Here is a 23960-nt window from a genome sequence, read left to right on the forward strand (position 1 = left end):
CTGCCGGCATCCTTTAAAGCCTGTAAAACATAATAGTTTTAGAAGTACAGCGTGACATAAACTAAGTAACCCCAGTGTTGGTAGTTTCACCTTTGGAAGGAGAGTAGGCAAACTGACCCAGCATGAAACCTTGCTTCACCACCACCTTTACCTGGGTTTGGAGAGAAGTGATTTCTTAGAAGATGTTTCTAAACTTACTTATCCTGAGCTCTTAATAGTTACCTGGGAAGGTGGAATAGCTAAAGTAACTGAGTGCCAGCAATATTTGGTCATATCCCTTTACTGCCATCAACGAGCCATTTTAGGAGGCAGGGATGAGTTAGGACCAGCATTGGAGGTAAGGAAATTTGAATGGGTTAATCAGACTGTGGGAGATAGAGGATGTAATCCCAGCTGAGTCACTTGTTGGGGTATGTCTATCAGATCATCTTATAATTAAGTGCCCTAAATTTACCTAATAATGAATCCTTCTTACAGGATTTCAAGGAAGCAGAAGTTTCTGCCTTTTAACAGAAGCTCAAGACTGTTCCATATTGCTCCCATATGTGGACTGAGTTACTTTGGCTCATATAGTCAGGGTCTCCTAGACCACTATCTTACCATCAAAGCTGACCAAGAATGATTTGGCTTATTCTTAGCCTTAGCTGCTCTCCATAAAAGTGAGATCATTATAGAAGAGGCTTTCACATGGCTATATTAATAAATTTTGCACACTAATTCCCTCCAGTTAGATGGATCCCAGGTGTCTCCACTTGAATGCCGATCTTAAAGAAACCAGAGCTATATCGAAGTAACCTGATTTTACAGTTCCTTCCTTAATAAATGTTTGAATGAATGAGCGAATGAATAATGTAAAAGTCAAGTGAAAGATTTTACAATGATGGCACCAGAAGCACAAAGAAAATATTTAAAAACTTATTATGAAAACTGTAGGGCTTCCCTGGTGGCACAGTGGTTGAGAATCCGCCTGCGGATGCAGGGGACACGGGTTCGTGCCCCGGTCTGGGAAGATCCCACATGCCGCGGATCGGCTGGGCCCGTGAGCCATGGCCGCTGGGCCTGTGCGTCTGGAGCCTGTGCTCTGCAAGGGGAGAGGCAACAGCAGTGAGAGGCCCGCATACCACCAAAAAAAAAAAAAAAACCTGTATATCTTTTCAAAAGGAAAGCAAATTAATTTTTACAAAGTAACTTTTTCCAATTAGTACTTTTTTGACGGATACAGCTCACCCCTAACATTTGTAGTCCTATACAGTTTCCAGAGCAGATATAATTAATCTACTTCTTGGGCTTGATATAAGGAAAGCCATAGGACCCAATTCTCATTTGTTAAACTGAATTGAAAATAATTTATCTTATAGCAGAAATGGCAACGATACACCATCTAAAGTTCTATCAAGACCAAAGACCAAAAATGGAACAGAGGGATTTTGTTCCAGTTCACCAAGGAGAATGCTGTCCTCTCATCCATGCTGCAACAAATAAATAGTTTGGCAGTAAAGAAGAAATACACATCGATGTATAGTAACTTGATACAATAAAATATGATACTTTCAGGGCTTCCCTGGTGGCGCAGTGGTTGAGAATCCGCCTACCGATGCAGGGGACATGGGTTCGTGCCCCAGTCTGGAAAGATCCCACATGCCGCGGAGCGGCTGGGCCCGTGAGCCATGGCCGCTGAGCCTGCGCGTCCGGAGCCTGTGCTCTGCAACGGGAGAGGCCACAACAGTGAGAGGCCCGCGTAGCACACACACACACACAAATTTTTTTTTAATTAAAAAAAAATGATACTTTCAAAAGGCAGATTATTAAAAGATGCTGTATCAGTCATAGGTAATTTTTAAATGTCATTCATAGGTAATTTTAAAAGCTATGATCAGAATGTCCTCAAATGCGTCTCCTTTATCTCGGAGAAAATGTGCTGAGTGGGTAAGGGAATTGAGGGGTTTGGGAGAGATGACTCTCAGAAACCTACGTATTACATATTAACATGCCAGAAGCTACCAAATCATAATCACTCTTCCCTTTCTCTCTCTCCCTTCTTTCCTCCCTTTCTCCTTCCCTCCCTCCCTTCCTTCCTTCCTTCCTTCTTGCCCACCTCTTTCTTTTTTTTTTTTTTTTTTTTTTTGTGTTGTGTGTGGTATGCGGGCCTCTCACTGTTGTGGCCTCTCCCGCCGCGGAGCACAGGCTCCGGACGCGCAGGCTCAGCGGCCATGGCTCACGGGCCCAGCCGATCCGCGGCATGTGGGATCTTCCCGGACCGGGACACGAACCCGTGTCCCCTGCATCGGCAGGAGGACTCTCAACCACTGCGCCACCAGGGAAGCCCCCCACCTCTTTCTTTTCTTCCCTTCTTCCCTTTTCCCTCCCTTTCTCCTCCCTTTCTATTCTCCATCCCTGTAAATGACTGTTATCTCTCTGCCCCATCTTCCTTCCTTCCCTTTCTTCTTCTGTCTTTCCCTCCCTGTCTGCCCTAGATGGCCAGTGATAAAGATGGGCTCATTGTCATGACCTTCTCACAAAGAACAAGGGAGTTCAGGGGTGGGGGCAGATAAATGCCAGGGGAGATTGTAAAGTTGCAATATACTGAGAAAGGGAGAAGAAAGATCATTTCCAACCTCTGAGTGAGAGATTGCCACTAGGAACCACTGAAGGTGCAGTCATTTTGACTACAGTTCATTACTCTTAAGAGAAAGTTTATAATTTTCATATATTATCAAAGGGGACAGTCACCTCAAAAAGATGACTAAACATGACACTAGACTATATTTTAGGACATAGTTTGATATTTACCTCAGATTTCTAGAGGGAAAAAAATCTGATGACATAAATTGTTTACCTCAATATACCTAGAGTAGAATCACATCTTATTTTTAAACTGTTAGACACTTTTCAGCATTGAATGGAAGCTCTGAACTCTTTTGTCAAAAATATATACGTACTCATACCATTTTCATACCATTTTATTATCTTTTGAAGCCCATCCGTGGGTCTGTCCATACTCTTGTACTGTGAAGTACAATTATTTTGGTAAGTTTTTCCCATTGACTATACAGCCTATGTTTACATGATAAAGAATGCAGATATATTGCTATATTGCTTATAAAATGATATAAACTATTATCCAAATAATAATCACAACAGTGTTTGAGAAGATTCTCCTAAGGTACTTAGAGGAAATTTAGATGCTTCCCACTGACTCTATTTGATATTTGCTTTAAAAGATTTCCTACTTAATTTTGAATCTAGAAATAACGATGGCAGCAGCAACTTCCACTGATGTGATATCTCCTATATACCAGATATTTTCCAATGTGTTTAATATACATTATGTCATTTAATTCTCAAGAATTTTGGGGGTAGTTTTATTAGATGGGCATCATTAGTTCCCTTACACGTGATTAAAATGAGGCATAGACATTTTTAAATGATCTGGCCAAAATCATGGACAGTAGGTCCAAAGGGCTGGCATAGGAAGCTCAAATGGCCCACGTCCTTGGTTTTTGCTCTTTCCAAGGTGTTCAATGATAGAGTAAGTGCCTATGTGACTTTATTTTCTTGTTTTTTATATTTTTCCCAAAGCATTTTTAATTCAAAAAATTAAATTCTACAGCATTTTTGAGTTGTATTTAATATATAATGAAATGTACAGATATTAAGTGTAGAGTTTGAATTGTTCTGACAAATATATACATCCTTGTCCTACACCCAATAAATATAGAGGGCATTTCTATAAACTCAGTTACTTAGTGCCTTTTACAATCAATGTTTGTCATACTCAGAGAAAATACTGTTCTAATTACTATCAATGTAGACATTAGTTTTCCTATTTTTTTTAACTTTCTATTTTATATTGGAATGTAGTTGATTAACAATGTTGTGTTAGTTTCAGGTATACAGCAAATGATTCAGTTATACATATACATGTATCTATTCTTTAAAGAATGCTAAGAAATTAAAGAAGAGGAGAATGAAGACTAAGTTGGCTGATTGCTGCTATGGCCAGATTTTTTCAGGTCTCTAAATGGAAAAATTGCCCTTAAATCCCACACAACAGCAGCTGTCCATGGCACTGGTCTAGACTTTGTGTGCAGGAGCAAACATTTGCAGAAATGAATCTGTGTTTCAGCAGCAAAATAAAATGGAGATTTTGGCTTTATCTCAGAAGAAAGGTATGGAGAGAGTTTATCTAGGGAGATGGCTACATGAAAAATGTCTCAGCAATCATATTGTAAAAAAAAAAATCCAGGACTTCCCTCGTGGCGCAGTGGTTAAGAATCTGCCTGCCAATGCAGGAAACACAGGTTTGAGCCCTGGTCCAGGAAGATCCCACATGCCCCGGAGTAACTAAGCCCATGTGCCACAACTACTCAGCCCACGTGCCACAACTATTGAAGCCCGCGTGTCTAGAGCCCATGCTCCATGACAAGAGAAGCCACCACAATGAGAAGCCCGCACATCTCAATGAAGAGTAGGCGCCGCTTGCTGCAACTAGAGAAAGCCCGCATGCAGCAACGAAGACCCAACACAGCCAAAAGTAAATAAAAAATAAATTAATTTTTAAAAATCCATCTACACTCAAAGACTGAGTGAATCTTCAAAATATTCCCAAATGGTTATGAGATAAACAGTCTTTTGCTAAAGGCAAAATTATAAAAGCATTGAAAACATACTTCTCAGATGATGAAAGATTGGGAGAAAAAGTTTTTCACCCTAAACCTGTTTCCCCGACACACAAGAAGTTACTATATAGGACTAATAATAGTAGACTTACCTCAGTTGCAAATAAATCCTGCTCAGCCTGCCAAGCTCTACCTTGTAAAATTCCTTAAATGAAATGTGGTATCTAGGTCCCTCTATGAAATGATTGTACCCATTAAAAATATTTCAGAATGGTAAAGATGGTATTATTTAATAATATTTGTTATTTTTCTAAGCAATCATATTAACTTTTGCTTTGCATACTTCTCACACATAGGGTTTATCTGTTGCATTTCATGGCTTCCATTGTAGGAAAGGCGGGGGTTGGGGCTTTTGCTCTAAGCCATAGGAGTGATGTATGTGGGTTTGTCAGGCTTCACAGGAGGCAGGGAGGTGGGCATTGATGTTCCACGATGCTTCAGAGCATGGATTTGGGGGTCAGGCAAATTGTGGAACATATTTAGGATATGGTACTTAATATCACAGTAAAAGAGATAGGAGAGTTAGTTAAATCTTCTCAGTCTCAGTTCCTCCATCCTTTTTGGGAGGAATAAGAGGGCCTACCTCAAAAGTTTCTTGGGAAGATTAGATAGCAAAAGTTTTCACCATGGTGGCCTGCCCATAAATAGATATCATTGGTATTTTGTAAGCATAGAACCTCTAAAGGAAGTTCATATCACAGACTCATTATTTTTCCTTTTGTCTAGGTGTTACTTTTCTGCAAAAATAATATAAAATAGCAGAAGGGATTCAAGTAAAAGTTTGCCTACATTTCCCATCACTTCATGAAATTGTTTTCTTTTAATCCATATATATTTCTCATAGATGTATACTAAAATCTTTCATATTTTCATAAATTGTATAGTTGTATATTCCAAATGTTAGCACTATACCATGAGAGCATCCATTTTGTGGCAGTCTCCTTTTTCTTATGTCGTCTGTTCTCTCCCTCCAACAAAGTAGGTTGCCATTCTTTGCAAATGACATGCACACATGCAGAGAATGTAGTTTTAATTCACAAGAATAGGACCATATTACATACATGTCTTTGTAACTTGTTTTCTATCTGAACACTATGTAGTAGGCATGCATCTAAGTAAATAACACAAACCTATAGCAATGAAAGCTCCATATCATAAGGATGTGTTGATAGGGTTATTTATTGTAGTATCATTTGTGGTAGCACAGCAGGACAACTGAAAAGTCCTGAATATCTGTCAGTAGATGTATGGTGAATAGAATGAATTACATCCATATTATGGAACATTATGTGGATATCTTAAAAAATATATTTAGAGCTCCTCTTGTAGATACTTTTTATTTTGAGTTGGAAGAGAAGGCAGAGATTACTTAATCCAATGCCATAATTTTACACACCGGGACACTGAGACCTGAAGCAACTCACTCAACTCTGGGCTTTGAGAGATCCAGAATGCCAGCCTGACTATCAGTCCAGTGCTCATCTCGCAGCCTCCCACTCCTGCCACATGGGCTGTGGAGTTTTACGTGGAGTAGAGGGTCCGCTGTGGATGGGTCTGAACATGAATTTGCAGCATGCATTACAAAGGCTTTTAGTGTGACTACCACAGTGAGAGTTTAATGGCGCATTTACTGTCCTGGAGAGTGTGTAACATGGAAACTTCATTAGGTGGTTTTCAGTTACAGCACACAGTTAGTGTCACCCATTGTCACACATTTGTTCCCTGAATGATGTTCCTGGAGAAGGTCAGAGCCCTGTGTTATTTTGCTCGGCACTGCCGTGGCAGGATCCTGAATATTTAATCATGCTGCTCTGATGAGAAGGGGGTCTGGCAGCAAGTTTCAGGGGAGTATGTTCAGTGTTATCGTCCTCAGACTGCTGTTTGGCAATGAATCCGTGGAGCGCACTCAAGGACATTCAAGAGGCACAGAGGATTCTGAGGCATTCTTTTCCTTCAGCTAGTCAAAATTGAATTTGGAGTTGTTAAACAAAGCCCAAAGAAGTCTTTATTTTCAGCATAATCTAATATTTCCCTTTATGTGAGTCAAAACAAGAATATATCAATATAATTTGGGGGGAATGGCAGCAGTTGTATTTTGTTGTTGTTACATTGCTTCATTTTCCATAATGGGGTGCCAGCGTGTGCTCTCCCATCCATTTCATCTGAAATTCGTATGTCCTGGCAGCTCTAGGAGTTATTATAATATGATGGAGGTTATCATAATTAGCTGCAGGGCTAGAACCTATGCTGTTTTTTGGCATTTGGCCTATTGCTTTCATGTAGTTATGAAAGCATCAATGGAAGCTTTAGCAGGAACTTTGCAAAAGAGAATCATAAACAGGTATATTATATTAATGAGTAACTATGTTTCAATGATTATCTAATGTCATTGCTGTTTATATAAGTGAGAAAATTATTTTTTGTTGAACAACTCAAGAAAATTTCAGTTTTTTTTTTTACAAAATAATTTTTTAAATTGAGTTATGTGACATATAGAATTGTGTATTTTTAGGTGTACAGCATAATGATTTGATATATGTATATATTGTGAAATAATTACCATAATAAGTTAGCTAACATTCATTACCACACATAGCTACAAAATAATTCTTTTCTTATGATGAGAATTTTTAAGACTTACTCTCCTTAGCAACTTTCACACATACAATAAGTTCTGTTAACTGCAGTTACCATGCTGTACATTAAACCCCTCAGACTCATTTATCTTATAACTGGAAGCTTGTATTTTTGATCATTTTCACCAATTTTGCCATCCCCCAGCACCAGCTCACCAATATGTTCTCTGTATCTATATATATTCGTTTGTGTTTGTGTCTTTGTTTTCTTTAAGATTCCACATATAAGTGAGACCATACAGAATTTGTGGTATTTGTCTTTCTCTGTCTGACTTATTTCAAATACCCTCAAGGTCCATCCATGTTGTTGCAAATGGCAGCATTTCCATCTTGAAAATTTCAGTTTGAATATCACTGTTATTTCTCATAATCTTTAGACTAGTTCTTTGTTTTCTTGTTTTTTATTTTAAACTCTTCTTTGACTTCTTAAAATTTACATCTTCTCTTTTTAAAAAACTGTTTTATGATAAACAAATAGTGTAAGGCAGTTTGATCTTGATTGAAAAATAGGGCAAATCCATTTATAACTGAGACAATGTGACAGCAGCCTTGTAGGTCACCTCTGTCTCCTTCAGGAGTTACATCCATAGTCAGCTTTAACTGTTACTTCTACATGAATGACTTCTACATGTGACCTTCAACCTTGACCTTTCTTCTAACTGCTAGGTTAGCATTTCTAAATGCTCAGTATATACCTTAACATTATCTAAGAGTTAATTACTGACCTGTGCCTAAAAAATAGTAGAGACTCAATAAAAAATTTTCTGAATCGATCATCTGTATGTGTTAGTTGGGATTTGGGGGAGGACAATACGTTTATCGCTCCTTGCAATTTTTTTTTTTTTTTTTTATACTGCCCTTTACTTAGTTATTTCAGTCTCAAAATTATCTTTTCTGAGCTCTCGCCTCACAAGAGAATGAAGCAGAAAGCCCTGTGCCTATACGTTATGAAACAAAAACAAACAAGCATTGGTTGGGTTCAGCTTAATCATAATTATATTAGCCAAATTGTATATAACATGTGATAATTGAAAAAGAAAGACTAATCTTCAAAAAATATAATAGTGGGAGGGAGGGAAGAGAATTAGCATGCTGGATCCCAGTTCAGATCATCTGTGTGGCCTAATTGTTTTTAAGTACATTGGCCATTCTATGAAATGTTGTAAAAAGCCAGTGTCACCACGCCTGTGTGTGTCCATTAGATTTGAATAGACACCACAGAACTGCTTATGGTTGATGACTTTTGCTGAAGCCAAATGAGCAACCTGATTGTGTTAAACCAGCCTATTGATTGCCTTTGATATAAGTGAAAATGAAGCTTCCTTCACTCACTTGTGATTTGTTTTGAATTGGAAGGCAGGGGATGCATTAGTAAGATGATATCCCAGGCTCTCAACAATCGTAGGTGGCTTTAGGCAGTAATATCTGGTGGATTATTGAAACATTCATAGAATCATAATTTTATCATCTTCAAGTTGCAATTGACTTTTCTTTGACTTTGCATTCCAAGACAGAAGTTGGTTTAGGTTGCTTTGATGATCAAAAGTCTGTGTTTTTTGAGAACTCAGGAGATTCTAAATTTGTAAGATCTCTTACCCCAAACCCAAGGATTCTGTGACTTTATGTTGAAGGCGCAGGGGAGAGGCGGCAAGAAATCTTTCAGACAGGCATTACAGCTAGTTCTGATGAAAATAGGTCAAGGACCATACTTTGCGAAAAACTGGGGAGGAGTGTGGTAAAATTGAAGTGAATAAGTCCCAGGGATCTCAATAAAGTAAAAGTATTTATATACTAAGACTTTAAAATTGCTATATACTTATAGGATATTATTTTTATATTCTTAATAATACATGCATTTTTTTCATGCAGGGGATTACAAACCTGCTTAATAGTAGAATGAGTCTAAGTAAATGTAACTAACTTGATATTTAATTTCAGTGCAAAATTAGAACCCAGTTCCTTAACTCTATATGGCTCATCAGAGAGTGGGGGGGAAATCTATCACAAAGAAAAGAAGCTAATATAAATTTTTTCAAGATGTGATTTTTCAGCCTACTTTTGTGAAAGAATGGGCCTTGGGACTCATCAGGTCCTCCTTTTTATAATCTGGGAGTAAATCTGTGGCTTGGAAGGTGGCAACTTTCCTCCTAGTACCTCAGTCTACCCTGCTTACAAGTTCTTCATGTTGACTTCTTTGAAGTACAATGCATGCATCTGACTCTGACTTTCAGGGCTCTCCATCAGCAAAATACATCTATCTGTTCCCAGCTCCCATAACAATAATAATCAGGCTTTTAGATAGGGCTCGGGGTAGGTGGAGCCCCATCGAAGGAGTCCTCACTCAGCTCTTGCTGGCACATATTTACAACTGACTCTTTCCCTAAACTATGTCATAAACAATTTTCACTTACCTCTGAATTCACATGTATGAAAATCTATGTTTCTCCCTCTTAAAAAGAGAACAAAAAATAGCTACAACTTCAGCCATCTGGGTGTTTTAAAATCTCACAATTTGTATTAAATACATACTTCTGTGGATCTATTGGCATGTAAATATTTGTATTATCTCACCTCTTTTATGACAGTGTGATGCAGAATTCTCATATCTATCAATAGTTTTGTTCTCATTTTATCACAGTAAATTATGGATAGTCTAATGAATTATTATATTATCTAGGTGTTACCTAGAATACTATTTGGATGGGGTTTTCGGGTTGATTTAGACCTAGGCACATGGAATGGGGACTTCTCCAGTCAGTAGGTTTGATTTTTAACTTGCTTTGTACTCTCAAAGCTGTTTCCAAAGTTGATGCAAAAGTTATTAGCGTGTTGGTATGCTCTTCATTCATTTAAGTAGGTAAATAGTGATGTTTCTGGAATAATAATGGACCTAGCTTTGGCACATTCCTCTCTAATGGACAACTACCTAGTCTGATTTTTTATCAAGACCCACTTTCAAAACCTGTGACTTTGCCGCAAGGCTCTGCCCTGCTTCTCCCTGCAACCCCATGGTGAGCTATTTTTAAGCTGCACATGTTTAATTTTGCGACTTGTGACAATTGGAAAAGCATCATAATGTCTGTTCCTACTGAGGCACACCAAATACACCAACATGTATTGAGAGGAGCAGCATTTGGGGGAAAACTTCACTGGGGCAAGAGTCTTCTTGGGAATTAACTGGATTCCTTCTTCCTTGAAGGAAAGCCAACCCTCTTCCCTTAATCAGTCATGTTTATTTATTTATTTATTTTTCCGTTCTAAGGAGGAATGAGCATAACCCAAGTGTATTTAAGATTTGCTTTACCTGGATTTGGACTTCTCAAGAAGAGCTGGTCAGAAAAATAAATAAAATTCCAAAATGTAACTAGGAGAGATGCATGCTGAAATGAGCCTGTACTTTCACATTCCCTGTAAGTTACTTAACAAGACCAGTGGTTGCCTGTGGAATCATCCCTCATCGTAGGACCTTTGGTTTTTACTGCATGATGTACCGGCTTGCCTTTAAATTAAATTTAGCTGTGACTGTACTTCAGTTAACTTTAGTAGCCTCTGTACTATGTGCTAAAAGTGCTAACTAGTTTGTTCATCCAGAAAATCCTTGAGCCCTTGTGAGCTGTGGTGAAGTTTACTCACATTTCTCTGTGAATGACAGTGGCTTTTACTCAAGCGCTTCTGAAACGTTAAGGACGTCTGTTGTTTTTGAACATGCAGCCTTGGTTATTGATATATTATAGGAGGTAATGGTTGTATTAATCCAAATTAGCTGATAATTAAGAGCATTTTTCTTTTTCGTTTTCTAACTCTCTGTGACATTTTATATTTGTTTTCCTAATTCTGTTTTGTGAGTTCCTGAGGATAGCATTAAGCAACAATATTTTCCCTGTGCACCCCCAGTGGTAAATAGACACAGGCAATGGACTTGCCTTCTTCAAATCCTTACCCAAATATCACCTCGATGAGGACTCAATAATCATCCCATTTTACTTGTACCACCATCCCCTCCCTTCATTCAGCATATTCAATTCTCCTTGTCCCACTGTATTGTCTTTTCCCCCCATTATGATGTAAGCTCCATGAATCACTGTTTTGTCTGTTTGGTTCACTTGTGTATATTCAGAACCTAAAATAGTAATGCATCATAGGTGCTCAAAAGGTATTTAAAATTTTTAATTTATTTAATTTTAAGTGAACTCTGTATTTTGAGATAATTGTAAATTCACAGGCAGTTGTAAGAAATGATACAAAGAGATCCATGGTAAAGTATTTCCTTTCCCTCAATGGTAACATCTTATAAAACTCTAGTAGAATATTACAACTAGGATATTGACATTGATACAGTCAATGTCAATTGACAATATTTCTATCAGTGCAAGGATCTATCATGTTGCACTTTTATAGCTACATTCACTTCCCTCTGGCCCCTACCCTTTCCTTAATCTTTGGCATCCACAAATCTGTTGTCCATTTAAAAAAATTTTGTCATTTCAAGACTGTTACATAAATATAATTGTGCAGTATGTAACCTTTTTAGATTGGCTTCCCCCTCAACCCCACCCCTGCTCAGCATAATCCTCTTGAGATTCGTCCAGGTTGTAGATATCCATAGTTCATTCCTTTTTTCTTGCTGGTGTGTATGAATCACTGTTTGTTTATAGGTTGTTTCCAGTTTGGGGCTGTTATAGACAAATATGCTATAAGGGTTTATATAAAGATTTGTCTAAACATATATTTTCATTTCTCTGGGATAGATGCTCAGGAGTGCAGTTGCTGGGTTAAATGGTTAATACATGTTTAGAATTTTTTAAAAAGTTACCAGACTGTTTTTCAGAGTGGCTGTACCATTTTACATTCCCACCAGCAATGTATGAATGGTCCAGTGTCTCTGCATCCTTATCGGCCTTTGGTCTTATCACTAGTTTTTCATTTTAGCCATTCAGCTAGATGTGTAATGATGGACTCACTGTAGTTTTATTTTTCATTTCAGTAATGACTAATGGTATCAAACATCTTTGCATGTGCTTTGTTGCCATTTGAATATCTTATTTTGGTGAAATGTCTTCATGTCTTTTGTTCATGTTCTAACTGGGTTGTATGCATTTTCCTGTTGAGTTTTGTACGTTCGTTATATATTCTAGATAATAGTGTTTTGTCAGATACGTGGTTTGCAAATATTTTCTCCCACTTTGGAGCTTGACTTTTCATCCTCTTAAATGAGTGAGAGTTTTTAAATTTGATGACATCCAACTTAGCAATTTTGCTTTTATAAATAATCCTTTGGTGTCAAGTCTGAAAAATCTTCACCCAGCCCCAAATTGTAGAGATTTTCTCTTATTTTTTTCTTAAACTTTTGTAGTTTTACTTTTAATTTTGTGATCCTTTGTGAGGTAATATTTGTATAAGATGTGAGATCTTGGTGAAGGTTCAGTTTTTGCCTATAGATGTCCAATTGCCCCAGCACCACCTGTTGAAAGGCTCTCTTTCCTCCACTGATTTTCTCTTGGCATCTTTGTCAAAAATCAGTTGTGGATAATTGTGTGGATTTATTTCTAGGTTTTCTATTCTGTTCCACTGAACTATGTGCCCATCTCTCTACCAATACCACAGTCTTAACTAGTGAAGCTGCGTAACTCTTGAAATAAGGTAGAATTATTTAAAGACTTAATCTTCTTTTAAAAATTGTTTCAGCTATTCTAGTTTCTTTTTCTCTCCATATAATTAATATAATCTTTTCTATATTAAAAATAATCTTGCTCATATTTTGATTAGAACTGTGTTAAACCGCATGTCAATTTGGGAAGAATTGGCATCTTTACTGTGTTGAGTCTTCTAATTCATGAACAGAGTGTCTCTCTGTTTATTCAGATCTTTTATTTCCTTCTCCAGAGGTTTTGTAATTTTCAGCATACAAATTTCATACATGTTTTGTTAGATTTAAACCTCAGTATTCATTTTTTTGAGCCATTGTTAATGATGCTGTGTTTTAATTTTTATGTTTATTGCTAGTACAATGACTTCTCAGTAGTACGATTAATGTTTAGCTCATATTCTATGACTGCTGAACTCACTATTCATTCTAGGAGTATTTTTAAGTCTTTTTTGTATTTTTTTTTGTCTTTTCTACATAGACAATCATGTCTTCTTCAAATAGGATAAGTTTATTTTTTTTTTCTTTACAGTATGTATGTCTTTAATTTCCCTTCTTATCTTATTGCACTGGTACTACTTCCAACTCTATATTTAATAATGCTGGTGAAAGCAGACATTCTTACCTTGTTCCTAATCTTTGGGTGAAACCATTCAGTCTCTCATCATTGAGTATAATGTTACCAATAGGTTTTTGTAGATGTGCTTTATCAAGTCGAGGAAGTTGCCCTCTATTCCTATTTCACTGAGACTTTTTCTTAAAATTATGAATGCATGTTAACTTTGTCATATATTTTTTTCTGAATCAATAGATGTGATTATGTGATTTTTTTTCTTTAGCTTGTTAATATGGTAAATTACTTTGCTTTTTCCATATCAAGTCAGTCTTGCAGCCTTAGAGCCTTAGACTGAACCACACCTCGTTGTGGTAGATCATTCTTTTTATATATTGCTGAATTATTCTGTTAATGTTTATTAAGGATTTTTGAGTGTGTATTAATGAGAGATATTTGTCTGTAGTTTCCTTTTTTGGTATTGTCTTTATTAGGGTAATACTGGTTCATAAAATGAATTAGGAAGTGTTACTTCCTTTCTATTTTCTTGAAGATATTGTGAAGAATTGGTGTTAATTCTTCTTTACATATTTGGTAGAATTCTCCAATGAAACCATGTGGCCTGAAGATTTCTTTTTTGGGGAGTTTTAAAATTGTAAATTCAATTTACTTAACAATTATAGGACTGTTCAAATTATTATCTATTATTTCATGTTTGGTAGATTTTTTAAAAATAATTTGTCCATTTCATCTAAATTGTCAAATTTATTTCTCTAGAGTTTATGTAGTATTTTCCTAGTATCCTCTGATATCTGCAGGTTCTGTAGTGCTTTTCTCCTTTTAAATAGATATTTTTAAATGAATGGGTTAATTGAAAAGTATATTAAATTTTGAATACGTTAAAAATATCTCAGTGGGAGAGGCAGGTCGGGCAGCTTAGGCAGCGAATCGCTGTGCAGTCCTGGTCCTTGCCTGAGGACCTCGAAACTACCGTTCCCCTGCCGGGCAGCGTGGGCTCCATGAACGACGCGGCCTGACTTAATTCAGGGAAGGTAGCGGCTCTGCTTCAGAAACTGAATCCCGATCCTCAGTTCGTACTGGCCCAGCTTGTCGGCACCACCCACGACCTGCTGGACATCTGTCTGAAGAGGGCCACGGTCCAGGGTGTTCAGCACGTGTTCCAACAGGCTGTGCATATGGAAGGCAAGCCTGTCACCAACCAGAAGAGCTCAGGGTGATGCTGGATCTTTCCTTGTCTGAATGTTATGAGACTTCCATTCATGAGAAAATTAAATATTGAAGAATCTGAATTTAGTCAGTCTTACCTCTTTTTCTGGGACAAGGTTGAATGCTGTTATTTCTTCTTAAATGCTTTTGTGGACACAGCACAGAAAAAGGAGCCTGAGGACGGTAGGCTGGTGCAGTATTTGCTTACGAATCCTGCAAATAATGGAGGACAATGGGATATGCTTGTCAATGTTGTTGAAGAATATGGTGTTATTGCTAAGTGCTTCCCTGAATCTTGTACAACAGAGGCAACCAGAAGGATGAATGATATTCTGAATCACAAGATGAGAGAATTCTGTATACGACTACAGAACCTGTTATACAACAGCACAACCAAAGGAGAAATCTCAGCCACACAGGATACCACGATGGAGGAGATGTGCAAAGTGGTGTGCGTCTATTTGGGTAATCCACCAGAGACGTTCACCTGGGAGTATCGAGACAAAGATTAAAAACTATCAAAAGATTGGCCCCGTAACACCCTTGAAGTTTTACAGGGAACATGTCAAGCCACTCTTCATTATGGAAGATAAGACTTGTTTAGTGAATGACCCTCGGCCCCAGCACAAGTACAACAAACTTTACACGGTGGACTACTTAAGCAATATGGTTGGAGGGAGAAAAACTCTATATAACAACCAGCCCATTGACTTATTGCAAAAGATGGTCGCTGCCTCCATAAAAGATGGAGAGGCTGTATGGTTTGGCTGTGATGTTGGAAAACACTTCAATGGCAAGTTGGGCCTCCGTGACATGAATGTCTATGACCTTGAGTTAGTGTTTGGTGTCTCCATGGAGAACATGGATAAAGCTGAGAGGCTGACTTTTGGTGAGTCACTTATGACCCACGCCATGACCTTCACTGCTGTCTCAGAAAAGGATGATTAGGAGGGTGCTTTTGTGAAATGGAGAGCGGAAAATTCGTGGGGTGAAGACCATGGCCACAAAGGTTACCTGTGCATGACAGATGAGTGGTTCTCTGAATGTGTCTACGAAGTGGTGGTGGACAGGAAGCCTGTCCCTGAAGAGGTGCCAGCTGTACTAGAGCAGGAACCCATTGTCCTGGGACCCCGTGGGTGCTTTGCCCGAGTGATATTGCCCCCAGCTTTTCCTCCTCCCGTGGGACCTGAAGTAGCTGCAAAGGACAGATCCAGGGACTGAAGCCAGAGTTACACAGGTGACTGTGTGTTCCCACAGGACACAGTCAGACTCTTGGATTTCTCCTCCAGGAACCTCTTTGGGAAAGTGTGCTTTATGCTGAAACAAATTACTCTCTAAAGAAAAAAAAGGGAAAGATCAGCTCATACTATCGACTCTCCTCATCTCCAACAGCTCAGGATCTCTTAGCATTTTAATCAGATGTAATTGTTTGTCTTAAGTCCGTCACACCAGTTTGGTTCAGTGTCTGTTTTAGTAAGGCAGGAGAGGATGAGCAATTGAGGTATGTGGAGAGAAAACAGATTTAGTGCTCCTTGTTCCTAGAGTAGAGTAAGGGGAGGGTACCCTAATATTTGAGCTTTCAAAACTGCATGCTGCCTGACAGTAACACTGTCCCTCCTAGGAGGCAGTCACTGAATTCAGTTTTTTCAAGGTAATTTTATGTGCCTCTAATAGGCCAGGAATGTGAGGTTGATCAAAACTGACATGATTCCTTCCTATTGTTCTGAACTGCGGGGGAACACAGCTCTACTTGAGTCATGGTTCAGTAGAGGGTTGGAGAAAGTAGGTGAGAGAACAACCCAAACCTTATCATGATCTGAATTATAATCATTAGCAGGAGCTCTCGCCACATGGTTTAACTTCTGCCTCTGGGATTGGGAGTTGGGTGGGCACGAAACGGGGATATCCGTTCTTTCTGACAACTAAATGGTGCTGAGAAGCTTTTGAATAAAACACTTTGCTAAAACAAACAAACAAAGAAACAAAGCCTCAATGCTAATATGTCCAAAGTAGAACTTTTGACTTTCTCAACTGTCATAGTCTACCCACAGTTGTTTTATTTTATTAATTCATTAGAGTTATCTATCGAATTGTTCAAGCCTCAAACTAAGCCATCCTTAATTTTTCGCTTTCCCTCATTTCCAACCCCACTAATTCTGTTTCAGAATTTATCCAGAAATCAACCACTTCTCATTTCCACTCCAAGCCATGCCACCATCATCCTCCTCTAGACTACTTCGATGCCCCTCCTAGGCGTTCAGTCTTCTACTCTTGCTTCTCTAGAATTCATCCTTTACATAGCAGAGAGATCATATAATTTTCCAGCTCACATGGACTAAAACCAATTTCCTTACCCTGGCTATAAGACCCTGCATACTAGTAGGCCCTGGTTTGTAGGCCCTGGCCTCCCCTATGAAATCATCTCCTATAAGGCTCTCCTGACTCAGTATGCTTCAGCAGTCACACCCTTCTTTCTGTTCCTTGAGGATGCCAAGCTCTTCTCCAGCTTGGGGTGTTGGCACAAGCTTTTCACTCTACTTGACGTGCTCTTTCGCCTGAACGTCTGATGGTTGATGGCTGTCTCCTTCTTGTAATCTGTATTCCAGAGGAAGAAATGTTTTCATTGACCATTCGATCTACTCACTTTCTATTCTGTTAATCTGGTTTTTAATAGTCTCCATAGCATCTATTTTTATGTGATATTTTTAATTTATTCTTTGTTAATTTGTTGTTTTCTAATCTAAGGTGTAAGCTCTGTGTATGCAGAGGCTTTGCCTTTTTTCATTACCGCTGTATTGCCAGCACCTAGAACCATGTATTGAACAAAACAAGTGCTCAATACATAATTTCTGCATAAATGAATGATATCTATACCATCTATACCATATCTTATTTCACTCTCCAACAAATGAACAGTGTCCTGTTACCCATTTTATAGATAAGAAAGTGGGGCTTTAAAATAATTTGTCCCAGCTATGGAACTGTAATAGTGTATTTCTTCTGCCAGTTTAAAACTTTGGGATGCCATCAGTCATGGCAAATGCATGGGAGAAAGAACTTTAAAAAGTATATTGCTAACCTTTGTTTATAAACCTGTTTTTATCTCAGACACTTCCAACTAAAGTTCTAAAAATTCTCGGAAAGCATGCTTCATTATCTCCTTCAGATGATGATATCACTGAGTCTGGTGGAAATATGGGAGAGTTACAGAAAAGAGTGAGTTACTACTAGATCTTGTTAAGTCTGTTGTTCCAGGACTACTTCTTTCTTTATTGTAAAAGAACATCATTTCATGTATAGTATTGTTGGGAAATATTAGGTCCAAGTAGAATTATTACAACTGTCAGAAACAAGCCTGTCTAGTTATTTAAAATATGGAGGAGGCATATCCACATACATTAAATATCAAGGAGATATCATACACTAAGTATCAAGGAGATACACACACACACACAAAATAAGCAAAAACAAATAAATTACCAAACATCCTGGAAATATAGTGTCGACAAATCTTAAAAACTGCCCAAGGCACTCAGGAATGAAAAACAACAACAACAAAAAAACCAAAAACTGCACATTCAAGGAAGTTTTCTAGCTTTCATAGCAACTGCCTACCTCTGTAACACTATCTTTAATAGAATAGTTCTTTGTGAAAATTGTGAGCTCTTGCAATTGTTCTCACTATTAAGTCAAGTGGTAAGGAGCTAGCAAGTTGCAGTTTACCTTTTAGAAATATGAGGAAACTGAGGCAGTCATTCTCTTAGGATAATGCAGTAAATTAGTTTTGGAGCTCTGTTGCCTGGAAGCAAGTATAGGGGCTTAAAGAGTTGTGGTTTCCAGGCTACTGTATTTTAAAGGAGACAATTATTTTTATTTTCCCTTAATTTTTCAAATCCCTGAGCCCGGACAGTGCAGAAAACACAGCCAGATTTAGGTAACAGCTTATTTTCCACCTCTGTGCCCATGAAGTGGAATATATTTATCTGTGACAAAAGAGCTTTGCCTCTCTACTTGGTGGTAAATCTTCAAATCTGTTTAGAATCAGGGTCAGCTTCTCAAATGAGCCTTTTCACCATTTAGGCTTTCTGAATCTGATTAACACTGTATCAGGGAATTGTCTGGTGTCTGACCTTGAACAGCATGCTTTCCTACTTGCTTTTTTTTTGGGGGGGGGGGAATCATTTTGTACAGCCTTGGGCAATGAGATTCCTCCCCAGCAGACTTGATGGCATTTGTGGGCTCCTTTTACTGATATCCAAAGGATTTCAGCCCCAGTGACCTGTCATCTGTCCCCTCACCTGCTTACATGCTGATTCATTGATGAGCTGGCATCGCAGGCCCCGCCTCCCTCTGAATGGTCTGTGAGGTTGTGATTGCTCCTGGAGAGGAGATGCGGAGCTGAGCCACCGTGGGTTACTACAAGTGTGAACCGGCAGCCTTTCTGTTGCCACAGAAGAACTTGGTGGCCTGAGAAGCAGCCCTTTCTCACCACCCTGTTACTGTTCTATCTATATCCGGCTTCTCTAGCTTTTTAAAGGAATTTCTGATTCAGGCACTAACAGCTAATTCCACAGGAGTTGTAAGGCAGCCTGTGACATAAACTGAGACAGAAGTTTCCCCTCAGAGACTGTCTTTTTTTTATTGGCAAAGACTTCTGGCTCTTCTCAGAGGAATACCTTGTTGCTTAAGATGAGTGGCTGTAGAAAACGATGTAAACGTGAAATATTGAAATTTGCCCAGTACCTTCTCAGGCTATTAACAGGTTCTCTTCATACAGGTAATGACTTTTTTTTTTTTTTTTTTAATGGAGGCTGATAGAGCATGGTACCGAAGTTGAAATGGAATAGGAAAGGCTCACTATTTCTATGTTGTGTTTATTTTTAATGCTGTCAATAAAATACAGTTGTGTTTGCTGAGATTCACGTTTCTAAAAATGTGTGCAGTGCAGCTCTAATTTGGGGATAGAACTGGATTCTGTGGAAATATCTTTTGTGTCTTTTTGGCAGTGTCGCTGTTAAATGTGTCTCAATCTAAGGAAGCAGTGTCTGCAGAGTAGAAAGATTTTTTTTTTTTAATGCATGATTGTGTGAGGGTTTTTCCCTTTCTCCTGCTTGCTGCAGTTTGCTGGAAAATCACAAAGCTGTTCTTCCTGCAGGTATTTAGAAATTCTCTACCTTTGATCATTATAATCCATAGATTATTTCTAGTATTTGTTTATAGAACTTAGCAGTGAAAGAGTTAAGGATATTTCTTTTGGATTTCTGAATTCCTTGCAAAATGTGAGCAAATTGTGAAAACAGCTGAAGAGTATAATGTCCATGAGAGCTTTGATATTTGTTTCATTGCAGTGGATTTTAATGTTTAACAGTTTGCACAATTGAAATAGAAGCTCTATTTAAATCTAAGTATTGATAGAAAATATTTTTAAGGTGTTCCCAAATTATGAGCCTAAACCAGCAGTTTTGCTGCCCGTGAAATTCCTAGGTAATGCCGTAATTGAGGTAGTGACAGGTGGGACAAAAACTACTTTGGCTCTGATAATATTTTTAATGGACCCTCAAACTTCTGAGGAGCAAAGCTGGGTTGCTAAAATACCACACTTTGCTTCTGGCTATGAAGAACTATTGTTAGCTTTATTTTTTCAACTTACACGTATCTTCTTTTATCTAAATCATGAGAAAGAAGAGTTAGTTAAAAAAAAAAAAACACCTATACACTATACTGCAAGGATGAGGGATGAATTTGAGCAACATTTTCTCTAGGAAGTAAAGTCTTTATGGTGAATAGCAGAACTGCATATATGATTATGTTGACAACCTGATCAGGAAAAACAGTTTTGAGGGGATAACTGTGAAAAATCAAATGACTTTCTGAGAGCATTATTAAGTATTCATAAACATAATAACAGGATTGTTATCAGATGCTAATCTTTAAGCAGTGCAAATTATGGTGGCCTTTGACGCTTTTAAGAATAGTTATTGAGAGTCTGTACCTGTCTTTTGTTAACTTGGAGCTCTGTTGTATTTTTCACCCAGTCTTTACACTTCTATACTTAGTCCCAATATGAGTTTGCTGTATCATGTCAATTGTGATCAATAATATCAATATATTTGCTATAAACATTCAATTAAGGATGATGTGCCATTTATGATATCATGTCTTATTGGACAATGCTCGATAGAGGATCTCTTATCTAGCTATGACATTAGAGAAACATTTTATAAAAGAAAGTTTTCCATGAGGTTTCCACGGTAGTCTGTATTTTCCTCTTTGATAAGGCAGTTTTAAGGTTCTCCCTGTTTCTTGCTGGATTTAGATGCAGTGCTCTGCCTTTTTTTGCTCAGTTTGTGTATAGCTTTCTGAAACTTCTGATTTCAAAGAATTTTATGAAGATGGTAAATGGTTGTGAAGTCATAAACCATAAGCATTGAATCCAAAATGTAGTGGTTGGCTAATGACTGCATGCTAATTTATAATATGAAATTTATGGAAAGCTAGCATAGCAGAAATATTTTAAGACTTATTTAATGCGTATTTAGAAATCAGTATGGGTGGGATTCATTCTCTTCTTTCTGAGCCACTGGAGAAAAATATAAGAACTTTGAGAAATAGGACAGATTACTATAAAATAGTAAGTTAGATTTACGACCTGGGAAATGTGATTACAGCAACTTGTTTCTCATAAAAATTCTTTTCAGCTCAGTCTCTAATACTAAATGTTGTAAAATCCAGCCAGAATCTTTGCAACTGCTCAGAATGCAACTTGGAAAAGCCAATTTATGCATTTACTAGATGCTGTGATAATATACACTGTTCACATTGGAGAATCTAATATAAAATTCATTAGAGCACTTTCAAGTCCCTCAGCTAGTAATTAATGAAAAAGTAGGAAGCAGAGTTGAATTAGTTTAAAAAATTTGCTTTAAGGTTGGATATGCAAGCAGTTGCTAATGGTATCCTGAACAATCAGCATATGTCTTTGTAGTTATCAAAAATTTAAAACAATATGAATGTGCCTTGGATGATTTTTTTTTCTTCATTTTACCAGCAAGCCCTTAATCTTCACGTTTTCAATTAAAGATGTGATCTAAGGAAATAGTGATTTTGTTTTACATTTGGAAACAAGTTATTTCTGAAATACATAATCTGTGTTGTTGGCGGTTGCCTTTCATTTGATACCAAAATGCCCATGCCTTTATGCAAACAGAAAACTTGAAGTGCACAGAAATTTTCATGAACACAAACTCTCCTTTGATGTGTCTTATTGCTATCACAAGTTAGAGAAAAGCAGTTTCCTTTTCTGGGAGCTTTTCATACAAGTTTTGGCAATGCCTAGGGTTGCTTATAAGTAAATCATTTAAAATTAGTGATTTTTTTCTAAAATAATCTTTAAGTTAGAGGGTGCAAATTCAGTAATAAAAATTTGTCCAGGTAAAATAAGATGCTTTCATTTTACCAGAAACTTTTCATATTTTTACCATGGCAAATCATTTTGCAGAGCGGATTTGACAAACACATGTGTTGGCCTTGTTATGAAAATATAAGCATTTTTAAAGATTCTTTTGTATATAATAAATCTCAGAAATCCATATGCAAATATTAAAAGTTAGTGGCCACCATGTTCTTTGTAGTACGGTGCAATACAGGATCAGTTACCCTAATTCCTTTTCAATTTGACACCTACATCTTCTTGTACCATATTATATTCTAATCTAGATGGGGCTCACGGTAACCAATATATTTTTGTACGTCTAAAGAAATGGAGTTGATTTTGAGGATTTTAGTCTGACACCAGTAGTATGAGACTTATTCTATTGATGGGCAATTTGTGTACTATAGGAGCCCAAGGAACACCCTGTCATGTAAATGCTGACCCATTTAAAAGGGTAAATAATATTGCAGATATTGAATTTTAAACTTTCTCTTTTATGTGTGAAGTTTAGTATTGGAATGTTTTATGGTTTTTTTTGGAAGGTTGTTTGGACATTTATCAATTCTCTGCACATAGTTTTCTTGAAAAATCAAGACCTGAACACATTTTCCTATTAGCAGGTATTCCCAAAACATATGTGTGAAGTGGCTATTGCCTGGAGCTCTGTTTCAGGCTTCAAGACAATGAGCTACAGGTGTGGTGAAATTCAACTCTCCACCTGAGGGAAACAGAGGCAATTCAAACCAAAACATTCTTTTAAGCTTTGAATTGCTGTTTAAGTAGTGGGTTACAGTACTTCAAATTTAATAAAATTATATTATTAAAAGCATGACATAAGCATTCCTCATTTCATCAACTTTAGTTGAGAGAGAGAGGGAGAGAGCATCTGTTTTACAGATTTGCATTGAATTGCTTCCAGCCTTATCATTGTTCAAGGGACTGTGGATCAAGCCATTCACAAGGCTAGTGATTTAAAGATTTAGATTTTTTTCTGTTGCATTTTTAAAGTATGAAGAGAAAATAAAGGCTGATGCTTAGCAAAATAAGAGACTTAAGAAAAACTGTTTCTAGCTATGCACACTTCCTTCTTTCGCCTCCTGATTTCAAATCACAGAATCATGTTTTCAATACCCTCTGTCCTCCTCTTCTGTCCCTCGCCCCTGCCACATCTGAACACAGGGCTGACGCATCTCATGCAAAGGATGTTCCCCTGAAGACCTCACATAATTAAAGATTCATAAAACTCAGGTTTCATCCTGGCAAAAGGTGATAGGAGTTTTTATTTCTCAGTTCACGTGGCCCTGGCATGTGACAATTGAATAAAACAGTTTATATTTGCTTGGCCTGCCTGCTCTGAAACTATGCTATACTTGATTACATTTACGTTTTTAATTCATTCAAACTTTGCTGATAAAGGGAGATTGTATTTCTTATAGCACTATGTAAAATGTGCATTATTGAAATGAAATGCACATAAAATGCCACAACTTCTGCTCAATTTGCTTCTTCTGTTGAAACCTGCCCTCAAAGGAGAAGAAAGCAAAGGATGATCTTTTTCTTGACTGCCAAGGAATATATGTAATTAGGCTGCTTTTCCCAGCAAGAGTTTACATTTTAAACTTTATCAGAATTATTTTGGCCTCTATTAATAAATTTGACTTTTCATTCAGGAGTGAAGGGGTATTTTGAGGGGTGCAGCTTCTTGCCTTATCTCAAATTCTGCCATGGCTGCCAAATCTGGTTAGAGGATCACCTAGGTTCAATGGGTAAAACACCCATATATGCAGAA

General features: G+C 37.6%; 1 protein-coding gene and 1 pseudogene across 2 annotated transcripts in view; both read left to right on the forward strand.

Moving 5' to 3' along the window:
- Nucleotides 1–23960, forward strand: part of KCNIP4 (potassium voltage-gated channel interacting protein 4) — a 1208103-nt gene that overhangs the window by 239681 nt on the left and 944462 nt on the right. The window lies entirely within an intron of this gene.
- On the forward strand, nt 14517–15969 carry LOC131758412 (bleomycin hydrolase pseudogene; annotated as a pseudogene).

This window comes from Kogia breviceps, chromosome 6 (assembly GCF_026419965.1).
Source record: "Kogia breviceps isolate mKogBre1 chromosome 6, mKogBre1 haplotype 1, whole genome shotgun sequence".
Classification (NCBI taxonomy): Eukaryota; Metazoa; Chordata; class Mammalia; order Artiodactyla; family Physeteridae; genus Kogia; species Kogia breviceps.